This window comes from Neofelis nebulosa, chromosome 13, assembly GCF_028018385.1.
Source record: "Neofelis nebulosa isolate mNeoNeb1 chromosome 13, mNeoNeb1.pri, whole genome shotgun sequence".
Taxonomy (NCBI): Eukaryota; Metazoa; Chordata; class Mammalia; order Carnivora; family Felidae; genus Neofelis; species Neofelis nebulosa.
In genome coordinates, this window is record NC_080794.1 from 60,586,825 (window position 1) to 60,605,715 (window position 18,891).

Sequence of the window (18,891 nt, forward strand, 5' to 3'; positions counted from 1 at the left end):
GCTTTATTCATATTATAGCATGTATTAATAGTTCATTTACCTTTATTGCTGAGTAGTATTCCATTGCATATATGGGCCACAGTTTCTTTATCAGTTTACCTACTGACAGACATTTGGGTTGTTTCCATATGTTGGCTATTTCAAATAAATCTGTATAAAACAATCATGTGTAAGTTTTTGTACAGGCATATGCTCTCATTCGCCTGGGTAAATACCTAGCAACTATTAATAGTGAGAAGGAGTTCCTGTTTTCAACATCCTCATCAACACTTGATGAGCTTTTTAACATTTTGGCCATTCTAGTGGGAATATGATAGTACCTTGTGATTATAATTTGCATTCCTCTGATGGCTAATGATGTTGATCATCTTCCCATGAGTTTGTCATTTGTATGTCTTCTTTGGTGAAGTGTCTTTGACTCTTTTTAAAAAATTAGTTGTTTGTTTTCTTATTAAGTTTTGAGAGTTCCTTTTTACATTTTAATTCCTATATGGATAATATGCAGTGTTCTATTAGTTTCAGGAGTACAATATAGTGATTCAACAATTCTGTACATTACTCAGTGCTCATCATGGTTAAGTGTACTCTTAATCCCTTTTATCTATTTCACCCGTCCCCTCCCCATCCCCCCACTGGTAGCCATCAATTTGTTCTCTATAGTTAGTAGTCTGTTTTTGACTTGCCTCTTTTTTTCTTTGTTCATTTGTTTTGTTTCTCAAATTCCATTTTTAATTGAATTATTTGGGGTTTTTTGGTGTTGAGTTGTGTAAGTTCTTTAGATATTTTGGATACTGACCTTTTATTGCATATGCAATTTGCATATATCCTCTCCCATTCAGTAGCTTGTATTTTAGTTTTGTTGGTTGTTTGCTATGCAAAATCTTTCTATTTTGATGTAGTCCCAATGGTTTGTTTTTATTTCCCTTGTCTCAGGAGACATATCTAGAAAAATGTTGCTATAGCTAATGTTAAAAAAATTACTGTCTGTGTTCTCTTCTAGGATTTTTATAATTTCAGGTCGTACATTTAGGTCCTTAACCCATTTTGAGTTTATTTTTATGTATGATAGATATAAGAAAGTGGTCCAGTTTCATTCTTTTGCATGTAGCTGTCCAGTTTTCCAATACCATTTTGTTGATGAGATTGTCTTTTTCCCATTGCATATTCTTGCCTCTTTTATCAAAGGTTAATTGACCATATAATTGTGGGTTTATTTCTGGGCTCATGTTTTGAGAGCTCTTTATATATTCTGGGTGCAAGTCCTTTATTGGATATTGGTTTTAAAAGTATTTCCTCCTCAGGGCGCCTCGCTGGCTTAGTCAGTAGAGCATGCAACTCTTGATCTCAGGGTTGTGAGTTCAAGCCCCATGCTGGGCGTAGAGCTTACTTTAAAAAAAAGTAAAAATTAAATTAAATTTAAAAAGGACTCCCTCCTGTCATTTACGTTTTCGTTCTCTTAACTATCTCTTACTATGAGCAGAGATTTTACACTTTGATGAAGTCCACATTTATCAAGTTGTTTTTTTATAGCTGTACTTCCAGTCTCATATCTAAGAAATCTTTACCTAACCTCAAGGTCACAAATATTTCTCCTGTTTTCTTCTAAAAGTTTAATAGCTGTAAGTTTTACATTTTGATCTATCATACATTTGGAGTTAATTTATGTGTAAGATGTGAAATATGATTTGAAGTTGTTGTTTTTTTTTCATGAAGATATTCAAAGTTATCCTAGCAACATTTGTTAGAAAGACTATCTTTTCTCCAATGAATTGTTTTTGCGCCAAAAATCTATTGTCCATATATGTGAAAGTCTGGACTCTCTATTCTGTTCTATTCATTGATTTGTCTGTCTTTAAGCCAATGTCACAACATCTTTGTTACTGTACCTTTATAATGATTCTTAAAATCAGATAATGTTACTAGAATCATATCTTATAAAATTTGATAATATATATGAAGGGCAACAAAAATAAAGAGAGTAAACTCCTCTTTTTCCCATATTCTACACATTTTGGGGAGTTTACTTTTAGGAAAATAATTTGAAAGAAAAAGAACTTTATTTATCTTAAAACATTTTATAACAACTTTTCCCCAGCCAGGAAGAACAAAACAAAACAGGGTTATATCAAGGCTAATAAAAATGCAAACTAGTCTTCCCCCATTCTGCATATTCCCAGGGGTTTACTTACAAAAAGTAATTTGACAGAGAGAGAGATTTATTTATTTAAAAGTATTTTATGAGAAATTTTCTGCCAACAAAAATGTGGAAATGTCTTCCCTGTTGAACACTAGAGAAATTATTGTCCGTTGTGTCATGCCTCCAGGATGGAATTATACAGTTTTTAAAGAAAAGCTTCATGAAGAGAAAACAACTTAAGAAACACCAAATTGATACGTGTGTACATTTTTAAAAAAAAATGTTTTTTAACGTTTATTTATTTTTGAGACAGAGAGAGACAGAGCCTGAACGAGGGAGGGGCAGAGAGAGAGGGAGACACAGAATCGGAAGCAGGCTCCAGGCTCCGAGCCATCAGCCCAGAGCCCGACGCGGGGCTCGAACTCACGGACCGCGAGATCGTGACCTGGCTGAAGTCGGACGCTTAACCGACTGAGCCACCCAGGCGCTCTGATACATGTGTACATTCGATGGACTAACATCAGGTGGAAGTAGAACACAGACTGGTTTGTCCATAAACTGTCACCATAACTCTGAGAACTACGCACAGGAAGGAAGGAAAGTTGTGGCTTTAAAAGCTGGAGGCAGAAATCCTCAGAAAGTGAGCTATCTTTGCTTTCACCACACACTTTCTAAATCCTCGTGGTCATACATTTTTCTAGATCCTCTTGGTTGTAGCAATCGAGAGCTTAGAGCTGGCTCGGGTTAGGGTGAGGTTAATAATGCAGCATTGCTCTTCCAATAAAGAAAGCCAGAGTTTTACTTTTGTAGGGCAAGTGAAGGGGGAAAGAGAGCAATGGGCAGAAGTGGGCGGAGATGAACAGTGAGGTCAGAGAGAGAAAGGTGGGCAAGAGTGGGGGAGGCTGGAGACGTCTAGAGAAAAAATGGCCCATGACAAGGTTGTAAGAACAACCATAAGGCAGAAGTGCAGGAGGCAGCTAGGAAGAGACAGAGAATACAAACAAAAAATGTGCCTGGGAAACTGATAAATTTGGGATTTCCAGGATGCTGACTTTTGTGTTATACAGATAAAAAGTCAAATTGCTATTATATTAGAGGGATGGAACATGATCGAAGAAAGTTTTCAAATTCAATTTGTACCTATTTATTAATCTATTCCTTTTGATTAGAACAGCTTTATAGAAATTTTTAGCATCCAGTGTATCTCTAGGCACAATTTTTTTCATGAATTTCTTGGCCTTTCTCTGATTTCTCAGACTTTGTTTTTTCCATACAGACTCCTGAATGATTTAATCTAGTTCCCCTTAGTATGTCCCCCCCAAATCAATGAATGAACGGCATAGCAACATAAAAAACAAATCTAAGTGTATATCCCAAACTTAATGACAAAGTTGGTATTTTATTTTATTTTTTTTTTATATTTTTTTTTTTTTTACATTTTTTATTTTTTATTTTTGGGACAGAGAGAGACAGAGCATGAACGGGGGAGGGGCAGAGAGAGAGGGAGACACAGAATCGGAAACAGGCTCCAGGCTCCGAGCCATCAGCCCAGAGCCTGACGCGGGGCTCGAACTCACGGAGCGTGAGATCGTGACCTGGCTGAAGTCGGACGCTTAACCGACTGCGCCACCCAGGCGCCCCGACAAAGTTGGTATTTTAATTCAATAGAGAAAGTATGATTACTATGGCTAGAATAATTGACTCTTCATCTGAAAGAAAACAAACTAGACTCCTTACTTCATGCTCTGTACAGAAATGATTCCTAATATAACCAAGATGAAAAGTTTTTTTGTAATCTGGTAGAAGAAAATTCAGGAAATATTTGTGTAACTTTGGAGCACACGTAGAAATTGTCTTAAATAAGGCAAAAAATTGAAAAACCGTAAAAATATTCGTGGCTATGTACATTTGAAAAGTTGAATGGAAAGCAAACTGTAGAAAAAGAAATAGGTACTTGAGAAAAAAAATTAACAGAGAGGAGAGGCACCTGGCTAGTCAGTTGGAAGCGCATGGGACTCTTGATCATGAGGTCATGAGTTTGAGTTTGAGCCCCATGTTGGGTATAGAGATTATGTAAATAAATAAAACTTTTGGGGTGCCTGGGTGACTCAGTCAGTTAAGCGTCTGACTCTTGATTCCAGCTCAGGTCACGATCCCAGGGTCATGAGATCAAGCCTCACGACGAGCCCCACGTTGGGCTCCATGCTGGGTGTGGAGCCTGCTTAAGATTCTCTCCCTCCCTCTCTCTCTGCCCCTCCCCAGCTCATGCTCTCTCCCTCTCTCTCTCAAAATAAATAAATAATAAATAAAGCTTTTTAAAAAAATTAACAAAAGAATATAAAACTTTACTCTGCAAACACAAAACATTGCTGAAAGAAATTAAAGACCTGAATAAACGGAAAGACATCTCATGCTCATAGGTCAGAAATTAAATATTGTAAAGATGGCAATAATCTCCAAATTGATTTGTAGATCCAATGCAATCTCTATCCAAGTCTCAACTGGCTTCTTTTCAAAAACTGAAAAGCTGATCCTAAAATCCATATGAAATTTCAAGAGCCCCCCCCACCCTTTATTTTCAATCTTGAAAAAAAAAATTTTTTTTTTTTGAGGACTCGTACCTCCTGATTTCAAATTTTACTACAAAGCTACAATAATCAAGCTAGTGTGGCACAGGCATAAGGATAGACATATAAATCAAGGGAATAAAATTGGGAGGTCAGAAAAAGAACTTTCACATCTATGGACAACTGATTTTCAACAAAGATGCCAGGACCATGCACTGAGGAAAGAATAGTCTTTTCAACAAATGGCACCAAGACAACTGAACATCCACCGATGAAAGAATGCAGCTGGACCCCTACTTCATGCAATACACAAAACTTAACTCAAGGTAGATCAAAGATATAAAGTTACAGAACTCTTTGAAGAATATAGGAATGTAAAGTTTCGTGACTTTGGATTATGCAGTGATTTCTTAACTATGATACCAAAAGCATAAGCAAAGAAACTACACTGAGCGTCACCAAAGTTAAAAACATTTGTGGCTCAAAGGACACCATTATGAAAGTAAAAAGACTATCCACAGGATGGGAGAAGATATTTGCAAGTCATATAACTGATAAGAGTCCAGTGTCTGGAATATATACATATATATTCCACATATATACTTAATTTTGTGATCATATAGAATACAGTTATGATAGCCTTAATGTCCTAACATCTGTGTCAGTTTGAGTTAGTTTCAATTGATTGATGTGTCTCCTCATTATAGGTTGTATGTTTCAGGCTTTCTGCATGCCTGGCAACATTTTTGGATGCCATATATGTGTACTTTACCTTGTTGGGTGCTGAGTGTTTGGGATTACGATAAATCTTCTTTAGATTTGTTCTGAGGTTTACCTGAGTTACTTGGAAATACTTCAGTCCTTCCAGGTTTTGCTAAGATTTGTTAGGTATTCTAGAACAGTGCTCAATCTAGAGCTAAGTATTCCACCAGGAGGCAAGACTCTTCTATGTACTCTACCCCAGGCTCTCTGAATCTTGAAGTTTTCCAGTCTGGCTGCTGGAACAGACAGTATTCTTGGCCTGTGTGAGTGGCAGGCACTCTTACCTCTAATCATTTCAGGTGGTTCTTTTCCTGCCTCAGGTAGGGAATTAGAGTCCTCACCAGTATGCCCTGATCAGTACCCAGCCAAATAGTCAAACATATGCCCAGAGTCTGCATATGCCCAGAGTCCCCTCTGTTTCTAGCTCTTTCCTCCCCACCACTCTGTTCAGTGCCCTCTAGTAGCTTTATTCGCCCCAGACTCTCCATTTTATCTCCTCAACTCAGAGACTATTTGCTGGGCTCCACTTGTGTTCCCCTCCCTGAGTCACAGTCTGGAAACTCAAAGCTATATACGGGGACACTTGGGCTCACCTCGTTTGCTTCCTGTTTCTCAAGGATCTTCACTGCCTTTTGTATCCTCCCGGAACTTACACAATCATACAAATGTACCCCCCCCACACACACACACACCCCAAAATGACTTCATAGAAAACATGCACTTTTGCACTTTGCTTCTTAAAACTTAGTGTCTTGAATACCTTCTTTACCATGGCATATCGGGTGATCTCAATTAACACTTGCATAGAATGCCATTATATGGAGACACCGTCATTTATTCTACCAGTCTTCTATTTGTGAATGCTCATTTTTATTCAGGAATTTTCCATTACCAACAACACTGTACTACACATCTTATGTAAATATGTCACTAGTGTACATGAATATGCACACATATACTCATCTGTCAGCATGTATATATGCAGCTATATATGCAATGTGTATATTTACCTACATAAATATACATTTACAAATATATCATTTCAGCTTTGACTTTAATCATTTGTAATTGAATAATGAGTTATTATGAGCAAGAGTTCTTTTTTTTTTATAATGTGTATGTATTTTTGAGAGAGAGAGGCAGAGCACGAGTGAGAGAGGGACAGAGAGAGAAGGAGACAGAATCCAAAGAAGGCTCCAGGCTCTGAGCTGTCAGCACAGAACCCAACGCAGGACTTGAACCCACCAATCGTGAGATCATGACCTGAGCCAAAGTCAGACGCTTAACCAACTGAGCCACTCAGGCTCCCCAAGTTCTTTTTTTTTTAATGTTCATTTATTCTTGAGAGAGAGAGAGAGAGAGAGAACATTAGCAGGGAAGGGACAGAGATAGAGAGGGAAACACATAATCCGAAGCACTCTCCAGGCTCCAGGCTCTCAGCCCAGAGCCCTATGCAGGGCTCGAGTCCATGAACCGTGGTCCTTCAATACACGAACTGAGCCGAAGTTGGGTGCTTAACCAACTGAGTCACCCAAGCGCCCCCACTAAAGTGCTTTTCTTTTTTAAGTTCATTTATTTATTTTTGAGAGAGAGAGAAAGCACAAGAAGGGGAGGGAAAGAGAGAAAATCCCAAGCAGGCTCCACACTGTCAGCACAGAGCCCAATGCCAGGCTCAAACCCATGAATTGTGAGGTCATGACCTGAACTGAAGTCAGACGCTTAACCAACTGAGCCACCCAGGCGCCTCTATGAGCAAAAGTTCCGAAGACAGACTCCTTGGGTTCAAATCCTGGCTGTATCACTCTGAAGTTGTGTAACGTTAGGCCAGTTATTTGTGCCTTGGTTTTCTCTTCTATAAAATGGAGATGTTAAATGGAGGTACTACCTACCTACCTCTAGGGGTGTTGAGGGATTTAAGTAATATAATCAAAGTCAGGCACTTAGTACAGTACCTGGTACAAAGGATTCAATAAATAGAAACTGACATTACTACCACGTATCTTTACACATGTAGATACCCTCACAAACATATAAAGCTATATGTTTGATTCCTTGGATTGAAAATGTTGGATGAAAGAGTATGTGGATTTCAAAGTTGTAATAATATCAAATAATCCTCCAAATATTGAACTGATTTACACACCTCTACCTACAGTGTGTGAATTGCATACTTCTTTATATCTTTGACAATACTTGACCTTATCAAAATTTTTAACACATGCACTAACACATGCACAGTCAATATTTATGTACGTGATTTACCTGTTCATGGGTATTGCCCATTCTGCAATTGGGATATTCATCTTTCAATTATTGATGTTTAAGAAATCTTTCCAGGGGCGCCTGGGTGGCGCAGTCGGTTAAGCGTCCGACTTCAGCCAGGTCACGATCTCGCGGTCCGTGAGTTCGAGCCCCGCGTCAGGCTCTGGGCTGATGGCTCGGAGCCTGGAGCCTGTTTCCGATTCTGTGTCTCCCTCTCTCTCTGCCCCTCCCCCGTTCATGCTCTGTCTCTCTCTGTCCCAAAAATAAATAAAAAACGTTGAAAAAAAATTAAAAAAAAAAAAAGAAATCTTTCGATATTAAGGAAATTAACTCTTTACCTACAAATATTTTCTCATTTGCTGTGTATCTTTTGACTTCAATAGTAACATCTAGTTCAATTGAAACTTCTTTTAATGGGTAAAATTTATCAATTATTTCATTTGTACCTTCTGGATTTTATGTTTCGCTTCAAATGGCTTCCACCTCCTAAATAATCAAAACAAAGCATACCCATCATTTTCTGACTGGACTCTTTTTCTTTTAACAATTAAAACTTTGACCTGTATGGAATATATTGGTAAAGAGTGAAGAAGGAATCCAATTTTATGTTATCCTTAGTTTCCTGTTGTCCTATCACTATTTACCAATTAATCAGTCTTTTCCTCACTTTTTCAAAATATTACATCTACCATGTAATGAATCACCTTCTGTATTTAGCATTTTATATACCTGTGAGAGTTGTTTCTGAGTTATCAGGCACTTCCAATATTATTATCATCATTATTTTAAATGTTTTATTTATTTTTGAGAGAGAGAGAGAAGGGGAGGGGTAGAGAGAGGGGGACAGGATCTGAATCAGGCTCCTCATTGACACCAGCAAGCCCAATGTGGGGCTCGAACTCACAAACCGTGAGATCGTGACCGAGCCAAAGTCAGAACACTCAATCAACTGAGTCACCCGGGTGCCCCACAACATTATTTTTTAATAAAGCTTTTCCAGGTGATAAAATCATAGAATTCTAGCACTAGAAGGATGTTCAAAATCATCTGGCCCAACCTCCAGTCAAATTTAGAAATTTCTTCTACAGCACACATGACAAAATGTCACCTAGCCTTAGCTTGAAGATCGCTAGCAATGAAAAACTCAAACCCCGTGTGACAGATGCTTCAATTTTTGGACACTTCTAGTGATTAGAAATTTTTATTATGTTGTGCTAAAATCAGCCTCCTGAAATTCCTGTCTGCTTTTTCTAGTTCTACTCTGACCGCGTATACATCTGTTCCTACTCAAACCTATCAACCTTTCAGTGCATGGAGATATCTATCCTGTCTCCCTTTGGCTTTCTTCATGGAAAAACATGAACATTGATCCCCCTACTCCCCATAGGCTTAACAAGCTCTCTACTCTGTGGATAATTAACCAGTTAGCAATGTGATTTTTTTTTTTACTTGATTTGTCATATTTCAAACAAAAATATGTCTATAGAATAAAAATTCATAATCTTCACCCCCTACATTCTGACCCTCTTCCAATTCTCTCTCCTCAAGGAAACCAATGATAACCTTCTGATGCATATTCTTTTATGGGTTTTTTTCTATCTACACATATAAAAAGTGTTTTTAAAAATGATATGACTTGCCTTTTGCATATAACAATATTTCATGTACTTTATGTGTTTCTAAGTCAATACATATAGAGATCTACAGCATTCTTTAAAATAACTTCAGGGGCATCTGGCTGGCTCAGTCAGTAGAGCATGCAACTCTTGATCTCGGGGTTGTGATTGGGCATAGGGCCCACATTAAAAAAATGAAAAAGAAATAGGGGCGCCTGTGTGGCTCAGTCTATTAAGCCCCGCGTCAGGCTCCATGCTGAATGTGGAACATGCTTAGGATTCTCTCTCTGCCCCTCTCCCACTCTTGTGCACACCTGCACTCTCTTTCTCAAAATAAATAAACATCAGGAAAACAAGAAAAAGAAATAAAGTAAAATAACTTCAGAATATTTTTTAAGTTTATTTCTTTATTTTGAGAGGGAGAAAGAGAGACAGCACAGAGCCCGATGTGGAGCTCAAACTCACAAACCGTGAGATCACAACCTGAGCTGAAATCAAGAGTCAGACGCTTAACCGACTGAGTCACCCATGCGCCCCACTTCAGAATATTTCATAGCATGGATTTGCCATAATTTATTCTAACATTTCCCCTATACATTAATGGTGACTCCATATTTTTTAGCCACTATAAAAGAAATGATACAATATACATCCTTACATATAGATTGTTATATATAGTGCTTTTATTTCTATAAAATACATTTCGAGAAGATTGTTGGCTTATAGGATATGTGCATTTTATCTATTTATTTTTAATTTTATTGCAGTAAGAACACTTAACATGAGATCTACCCTCTTAACATATTTTTAAGTGTGTAATATGGTGCTGTTGAATATAGGTACAATGATGTACAGTAGATCTCCGGAACTTACTCATACTGCTTAACTGAAACTTTACGCCTGTTACCTACTATCCTTCTGCCAAGACCCTGAGAGCTACCATTCTGTTTTTTGGTTCTATGAGTTTGACTATTTTAGTTACCTCATATAAGTGAAATCGAGTAGTATTTGTCTTTCTGTGACTGGCTTATTTCATTTGCCCCATTGCCCTAAAGATTCATCACTGTTGTCTCATATGGCAGGAATCTTAAGAAGAGATGAATAATATTCCATTGTATGCATACACCACATTTTTCTTCTCCATTCGCCCACTGATGGACATTTAGACTGTTTCTAGTCTTGGCTATTGTGAATAATGCTGCAGTGAACCTGAGCTCTTCAAGATCCTGATTTTAATTCTTTTGGATAAATACCTAGAAGTGAGATTAGCGAATCCTATGGTAGTTCTAGTTTAATTCTGTAAGGAATCTCCGTACTATTTCCATAGCAACTGCACCATTTTGCATTTTGTTTTTTTGTTCTTTTATTTTTTTAGTGTTTATTTATTTTGAGAGAGAGAGAGAGATGGAAGGAGGAGGGAAAGAGAGAGAATCCCAAGCAGACTCTATGCTGTCAGCCCAGACCCTGATGTGAGGCTCGATCTCATGAACTGTGACATCATGACCTGAGCCAAAACTAAGAGTCAGGCACTTACCCGACTGAGCCACCCAGGCACTCCTGCTATAAAAGGGTTCTAATCTCTCCACCTCTTTACTAACACTTGTCATCTTTGGGGGTTTGTTTGTTTCTTTGTATGTTTGCTGTTTTGTTTTTATTTTTTAAATTCTTTTTTAAGTTTACTTTTCAGAGAGACAGACAGAGTATGAGTGGGGAAGGGGCAGAGAAGAAGACACAGAATCCAAAGCAGGCTTCAGGCTCCGGGCTGTCAGCACAGAGCCCGATGTGGGGCTCAAACCCACAAAATGTGAGATCGTGACCCAGGCCAATGTTGAATGCTTAACCGACTGAGCAACCCAGGCGCCCCTGTTTTGTGATGATTAGTGACAGTGAGCATTTTTTCACATATCCATTAGTCACCTGTATGCCTTCTTTGGAGAAATGTCTATGTACATCCTTAGCCCATTTTTTTAATTGAGTTATTAGGGGTTTTTTTGATATTGAGTTGTAGTAGTTCCTTATTTTTTGGAGCTTATTCTCTTATCAGGTGTATGGCTTGCAAATATCTACTCCCATTGTGTAGATTGTCTGTTATTTCCTTTGCTGTGCAGAAGCTTTTTAGTATGATGTAGTCCCATGTGTCTAGTTTTGCTTTTGGTGCCTGTGCTTTTGGTGCCACATCCATGAAGTCATTGCCAGGACCAGTTCCATGAGGTTTTTACCCTATATTTCTTTCCAGGATTTTTGCTGCTCCAGGTCTTAATTTTGAATATGGCATAAAGGTTTAATTTCATTCTTTTGCATGTGGACATCCAGTATTTCCAAAACCACTTGCTGAAGACACTGTCCTTTCCCCATTGTGTATTCTAGCCATCCCTGTCAAAGATCAATTGACTGTATATGCATGGATTTATTTCTGGGCTTTCTATCCTAGTCCATTGGTCTGTATGACTGTCTTTGTGCCAGTAGTATAATGTTTTGATTACTGTAGTTTTGTAATGTATTTTGCATCAGAAAGTGTGATGCCTCCAGCTTTGTTCTTCTTTCTCAAGATTGAGTCAACTCTTTGTGGTCTTTTGTGATTGGGTGCCTTTATTTCCCTTTCCTTGCCTAATTGCTCTGTTACAACTTACAGTATTATGTTAAAAAGAGGTGGCCAAGACGGGCATCTTTGCCTTGCCCTTGATCTTAGAAGAAAAGCTTTCAGTTTTTCACAGTTGAGTATGATGGAGTATGTGGAGTTTTCATATACGGCCTTCATTATGTTAAAGCACTTTCCCTCCATTCTTAATTTGTCGAGAGTTCTTATCATGAAAGGATGTGGAATTTTGTTAAATGCTTTTTTCTGCAACTATTGAGAGGATCGTATGCTTTTTATCCCTTATCTTATTAATGTGATGCATCACATCAATTGATTTTCATGTGTTAAATCATCCTTACATCTCAGGGATGAATTTCACTTGGTCATGGTGTATGATCCTTTTATTTGTTTAGTTATTTTGAGAGAGAGAGAGAGAGAAAGTGTAAGCAGGGGAGGGGAAAGAGAGAGGGAGAGAGAGAATCCCAAGCAGGGTCCGAACTGTCAGCACAGAGCCTGATGCGAGGCTCGATCTCTGAACCATGAGATCATTACCTGAGATGAAATCAAGAGTCAGACACTTAAGGGGCACCTGGGTGGCTCAGTCGGTTAAGCGGCTGACTTCGGCTCAGGTCATGATCTCGCAGTCCGTGAGATTGAGCCCCGCGTCGGGCTGTGTGCTGACAGCTCAGAGCCTGGAGCCTGTTTCGGATTCTGTGTCTCCCTCTCTCTGACCCTCCCCCATTCATGCTCTGTCTCTCTCTGTCTCAAAAATAAATAAACGTTAAAAAAATTAAAAAAAAAAAAAGAGTCAGACACTTAACCAACCAGTCTCACCCACATACCCCACGTATGATCCTTTTAATGTGCTGTTGGATTCAGTTTGCTAGTATTTTGGTTTTTTTTTTTTAATTTTTTTTTTAACGTTTTATTTATTTTTGGACAGAGAGAGACAGAGCATGAACGGGGGAGGGGCAGAGAGAGAGGGAGACACAGAATCGGAAGCAGGCTCCAGGCTCTGAGTCATCAGCCCAGAGCCCGACGCGGGGCTTGAACTCACGGACCGCGAGATCGTGACCTGAACTGAAGTCGGACGTTTAACCAACTGAGCCACCCAGGTGCCCCAGTTTGCTAGTATTTTGTTGGGGATTTTTACATTTACATTAATCAGTGATATTGGTTTATAGTTTTATTTTCTTACGATGTTTTTGTCTGACTTGGGTATCAGGGTAATGCTAGCCTCATAGAAGGAGTTTGGAAATGTTCCCTCTTCTTCAATTTTTTAGAGGAGTTTGGAATTGGCATTAATTCTTCTTTAGATGTTTGGTAGAATTTACCAGTGAAGCAATCTGTTCAGACTTTCTATTTCTTCATGATTCAGTCTTGGTGGCTTGTACATATCTAGGAATTTATCTATTGCTTCTAGGCTACCCACTTTGTTGTATATTTGGTTTATAATTGTTTGGAGTAGTCTCTTATGATTCTTTTTATTTCTGTAACATCTGTTGTAATATTTCTTCTTTCATTTCTTGTTTTATTTGAATCTTCTCTCTTCATTAGTCTGAGTGTGTCAACTTGCCTACTTTTTAAAAAAACCTCTGGTTTCATTGATTTTTTTTTCTAAAAGGGTATGTGCATTTTAAATTTAAGTAGCTATAGCCAGATCACTTGGCCAAAAAGGTTGTGGTAATTAATATACTCTCTGAAAAAGGTGGAAGATGGAGTGCCTCTCCACGTAGAATAAAATAAAGTTAGAACCTCGCCTCACACTATAAGCAACAATAAATTTCACAGTAATTAATACACAAATACAAAAAATAGAACTATTAAAATAGGAAAAAAAAAAAGATAACATTTGTTTAACCTCAGGATAAGTTTGGCCCTTTTAAGAAAGACAGGAAACTGAGAAGCCATATGGGGCCCCTGGGTGGCTCAGTCGGTTAGGCATCAGACTCTTGATTTTGGCTCAGGTCATGTTCTCATGGTTCATGGGATCAAGCCCTGCATCGGGTTCCCTCTGCCTTTCTCTCTCTGCCCCTCCCCTGCTCACATACACACACTGTCTCTCTCTCTCAAAATAAGTAAACATTAAAAATAACCTGAGAAGCCATGAAGAGAAAATTGATGTATTCAACCACACGAACATTTAAAATACCATAAACAAAGCCAGAAAAAAAATGAATAGACTGAGAGAGAAACTTGTAAGATATGACCAAGTGATATCACTAATACATAAACAACTCCTTCAAATTAGTAAGAAAGAAATATATAAAAAGACAGTGGGGGGGTGCCTGGCTGGCTCAGTTGGTGAAGCATGTGACTTTCGATCTCAGAGTTGTAAATTCAAGACCCACCTTGGATGTAGAGATCACTTAAAAAAAAATAAAATCTTTTTTTTTTTTACTTTTTTTTAATGTTTATTTTTGAGAGAGAGAGACAGTGAGCAAATCAGGGGGCGGGGGGGGGGGGGGGGAGAACAGAGTGAGAGGGAGACACAGAATCGGAAACAGGCTCCAGACTCAGCCATCAGCACAGAGCCTGACGTAGGGCTCAAACTCACGAACTGCAAGATCATGACTTGAGCCGAAGTCGGACACTTAACCGACTGAACCACCCAGACGCCCCCCCCCCCAAATAAAATCTTTAAAAAATAATAATAAAATAAAATCTTTTTTTAAAAAAAGCTAGTAGAAAAATGGGCACAAGATAGGAATAAAAAGCGATAGAGAACTATAAACAGCCAATTAACTTATGAAATGTTCATTCTTCAAGGTAGTGCAAAAAACACACACTTAACCAACATCATCGTTATTCCCCATGAGACTGCCAGAAACGGAAAATATTGCTAATAACTAATGCTGTTGAGCAATGAGCACTCTAGGTCACTCTGACAAAGGAATCATTTTAAGTAATCAATTAGTCAATTGCACTTTCACACCTCACTTTTTTTGCTTCATTGACTGTATTTCTAAGCAAATGATATTTTATCACCAGCTGCAGAAGATAACACCTGAACGAGGTGATCTCGTTCAGGATCAGGATCAGGATCAGCTACAGGATCAGAAGCTGTAGCATGTGGAAGTCCACTCACAGTGCTGGGTGACAGAAGCAATGCTCCTCCTTCCCCTTTCCAAATATCCTATAATGTAGTTTTCGGAATTCAGGGGGGGAAATTAGCAGGAAAAAAATAACATTCTCATCTTTTTCCTAAGCATGCCGCTTGTTTTAGAACCTCATTATGCAGTCGGTGTGCAACTTACACTTCTGCCAAATGCATCTTACACCTAAGCAGTCTGCAGCAGCATGAATTAACTAAGAACAAAATTCTCATTTCATAATAAAGCCTTTGTTTTATTTTCTTCTTCTCAGTTGGCTAAGCATCCAACTCTTTTTTTTTAAGTTTTTATTTATTCATTTTTGAGAGAGAGCACAAGCAGGGGAGGGGCAGGGAAAGAGAGGGAGACACAGAATCCAAAACAGCTTCCAGGCTCTGAGCTGTTAGCACAGAGCCCCACGCAGGGCCTGAACTCACAAGCTATGAGATCAGGACCTGAGCAGAGGTGTGTCGCTTAACCGACTGAGCCACCCAGGTGCCCCTGTTTTATTTTCTTCTTTGCTACAAACAGAGAAAGAGGAAGTATCAGGAGAAACTTTAGAAGGGGATTTTGATCCCTATAAAGAACCATTGTCCAGAAACAGAAACTCAAATTCACCTGGTTGCCCTTATTGTACAGAAAAGGAAACCCTAAGCTAAGAGAAGCAAGACCTCAGAAAACAGACAGTTTGGAAGTATGTCGCAGTTGCCCCTGGACTTTGGTATAGATTATTCCAGAGGGGTTCTTAACCTCTTGTGGTCCAGTCCCTTCCCTGCCGTCACAGGGCTTGCAAGAAGAGCCTTCCATGGCAGTGTAACCACTAGGTGGCACTGTGCACTGCGGGGCTAGTTCTGGTAAAGTAGCCCCTGTCCAGTATAGTGTTTCAGTGTCTAGGACAGGATGATTTTCACGCCTACTGGATCGTAATTCTCCTCCAAAATTTATAAACTCAGCCAATTTTAAGAGGCATCTCATTTTCTTAGAAAGGATAGAGTTTTGGGGTGCCTGGGTGGCTCAGTAGGTTAAGTGTCAGACTCTTGATTTCAGCTCAGGTCATGATCTCACATTTGTGGGATCTAGTCCTGCGGCAAGGTTGAGCGTGGAGCCTGCTTGGGATCTCTCTCTCTCTCTCTCTCTCTCTCTCTCTCTCTCTCTCTTTCTCTCTCTGCCTCTCTCTCTCTCTCTGTCTCTCTCTCACACACAAAATAGAATAAACATTTTTAAAAACTTTTTAAATAGACGATCTAATAGCAAGACATTTTCTATGTTTATTTAGATGGGACAACAAATTATAAAAGTGTCAATTCTCCTTAAGTTAATTTAACTTATAAAGTTAACATAAGCCCAATAAAAATACCAATAGTTGGTAATAAAATTCATATAGAAAAACAAAAATGAAAGAATAGCCAAAAAACAGTGAAAAAGAAGTACAGTGAGGACCTAACTCTAGCAAACACTAAAACATGCAATAAAGACTCTGTAATTAAAGCAGTTGGTCCTGATGCATAAATAGACAGCAGAATTGAATAGAAATCCCTAGAGAGAAGGAAATTTGTATACAACAAAAGTGGAATCTGAAATCACTGGGATAAATAAAAAAGGCCAACGAGTAGCCTTTTGGAAGAAGATAAAATTATATCCATACCTTATTTCATACACAAGAATAAACTCCAGGGGCATCTGGGTGGCTCAGTCGGTTGAGCATCTGACTTCAGCTCAGGTCATGATCTCTCAGTTTGTGAGTTCGAGCCCCGCATCGGGCTCTGTGCTAACAAACAGCTCAGAACCTGGAGCCTGCTTCGGATTCTGTGTCTCCCTCTCTCTCTCTCCCCCTCCCCTGCTTATGCTCTGTCTCTCAAAAATAAATAAATGTTAAAAAAAAATAAAAAAAAAAAAAAAAGAATAAACTCCAAACTGATCAGAGATCTAAATGGAAAAAAAAAAGAAAAGAAAAGAAACCACGTAAGTTACTAGAAAAGATACGGGTAAATTCTTTTTTAATCTGAGTACAGGTTTCCCCCATTTCTTACAGTAGAATGCTCCTATGAAACCTTTCATAAGCCAAAAATAGCATAAATCAAAGAAAAATTACCATTTTGCGGAAAAAAATCCCGGACCCAAAAAATAACGTCTCCTGGACTTTTCTGGTACCTTAAGACACATCTTGCCAAGGGGGCACAAAACAGATGGAGATAAAGCACAGATGTTCACAGACACAAAGCTATGGCGGCTTGATGTCAGAAGCTGAGACGGGGTTCCCTGGAAGGAAGGAGGGAGCTTGGCCGGCGCTCTCACTGCTCAGAGCAAACTGCCTCTGTGATGGCTTTGCTGCAAAACGAACAGTGAACGATGTTTTTGCTTTTCAGCTTTCTTCATAGAAGCAAAAATCCTCTTCAGAGCTCCTCTGCTTAGCAAAAACAGGTACTAACGTAGGGCTGTTTTAAAAGTGAAGTGGTGTAACACAAACTTTTGAAAAATAGGGAAAAGCTTTCAAACTCAAGATCCAAGAATAGTAAAAGAAAAGACTGATAAATTTGGCTACATAAAAATAAATTTTTGAAGGGGGAAAAAAAACCCCACAACGTCAAAAGTTAACTGATAAATTAGGAGAAAATACTTACAACCTATATGAACGATAAAGTGTTATTATCCCCAATTTATTTTATTTTTTTTCCTCCATGTTTATTTGCTTATTTTTGAGAGAGAAAGAGAGCACGCATGAGCAGCGGGGGGACAGAGAGAGAGGGAGATAGAGAATCAGAGAAGCAGGCTCCAGGCTCCAAGCTGTCAGCACAGAGCCCAATGCGGGGCTCAAACTCGTAAACTGTGAGATCTTGGCTTGAGCTGAAGTCAGACACTCAACCAACTGAGCCGCCCAGGCACCCTATATCACCAATTTATTTTTATTTTTTTAATGTTTATTTATTTATTTTGAAAGAGAGAGAGAAAGAGAGCTAGAGTAGGGGAGGGGCAGAGAGAGAGGGAGAGAATCCCAATCAGGCTCCATACTGTCAGCGAGGAGCCTGAGGCAGAGCTCCATCTCAGGAACTATTTGACCGAGACCTGAGCCAGGAGATCAAGAGTCACATCTTAACCGACTGAGCCACCCAGGCGCCCCAGTCACCAATTTATTTTTAAACTCTGAAATTGAAGAATAAAGGAGCAAAAACTCAACAGAAAAAAATGGAGGGAAAACATATGAACAGACAATTCACACAAAAGTATAAAAATGGTCTTTAAAGTACGGAAAGATGTTCAATCTCACTCACAATTAGAGAAATGTAAATTGAAACGGTTAAACCACTTCTCACCTATCAAGATTGGCAAAAATTGAAAAAAGCAAAGCAAAGCAAAGCAAAACAAAAACCTGACAGTACATTATGTTGGTAAGGCCGTGGGGAACCAGCTACTGTCATGCATTGCCAATAGAAATAAAAATTGGCACAGTCCTTTCAGAAGGGAATTTGGCAACATCTGAAAAAGTACATATGCAGTTAACCTTTTGGCCCAGCAATGCCACTCCAGGAGTCTACCCTGAAAATACACCTCCACCGGTACGAAACCACATGTGGACAAAGTGGTTCATTGCAGTATTGTTTGTACCTGCAAGGTTTTGGAACAGCCTAAACTCCCCATTCACAAGAGAATGTTTGAATTAACTAGGAGGCATCCACAAATTGAAATACTTCACCACTGTAAAAAGAATGCCGGGGGGGGGGGGGGGGGGGGGCGGGGGGGGGGCGGTGGGGGGCGGGGTGCCTGGCTGGCTTAGTCGGAAGAGCATGCAACTCTTGATATCAGGCTTGTGAATTCGAGCCCCATGTTCAGTGTAGACATTACTTAAAAAGAAAAAAGAATGAGGAAGATCCTGATGAAC

At 39.0% G+C, this 18,891-nt stretch overlaps 1 long non-coding RNA gene across 1 annotated transcript in view; it reads left to right on the plus strand.

Annotated features, from left to right (window-relative positions):
• The window catches only part of LOC131493148 (uncharacterized), a 93,653-nt gene that overhangs the window by 37,667 nt on the left and 37,095 nt on the right, over window positions 1-18,891 (plus strand). The window lies entirely within an intron of this gene.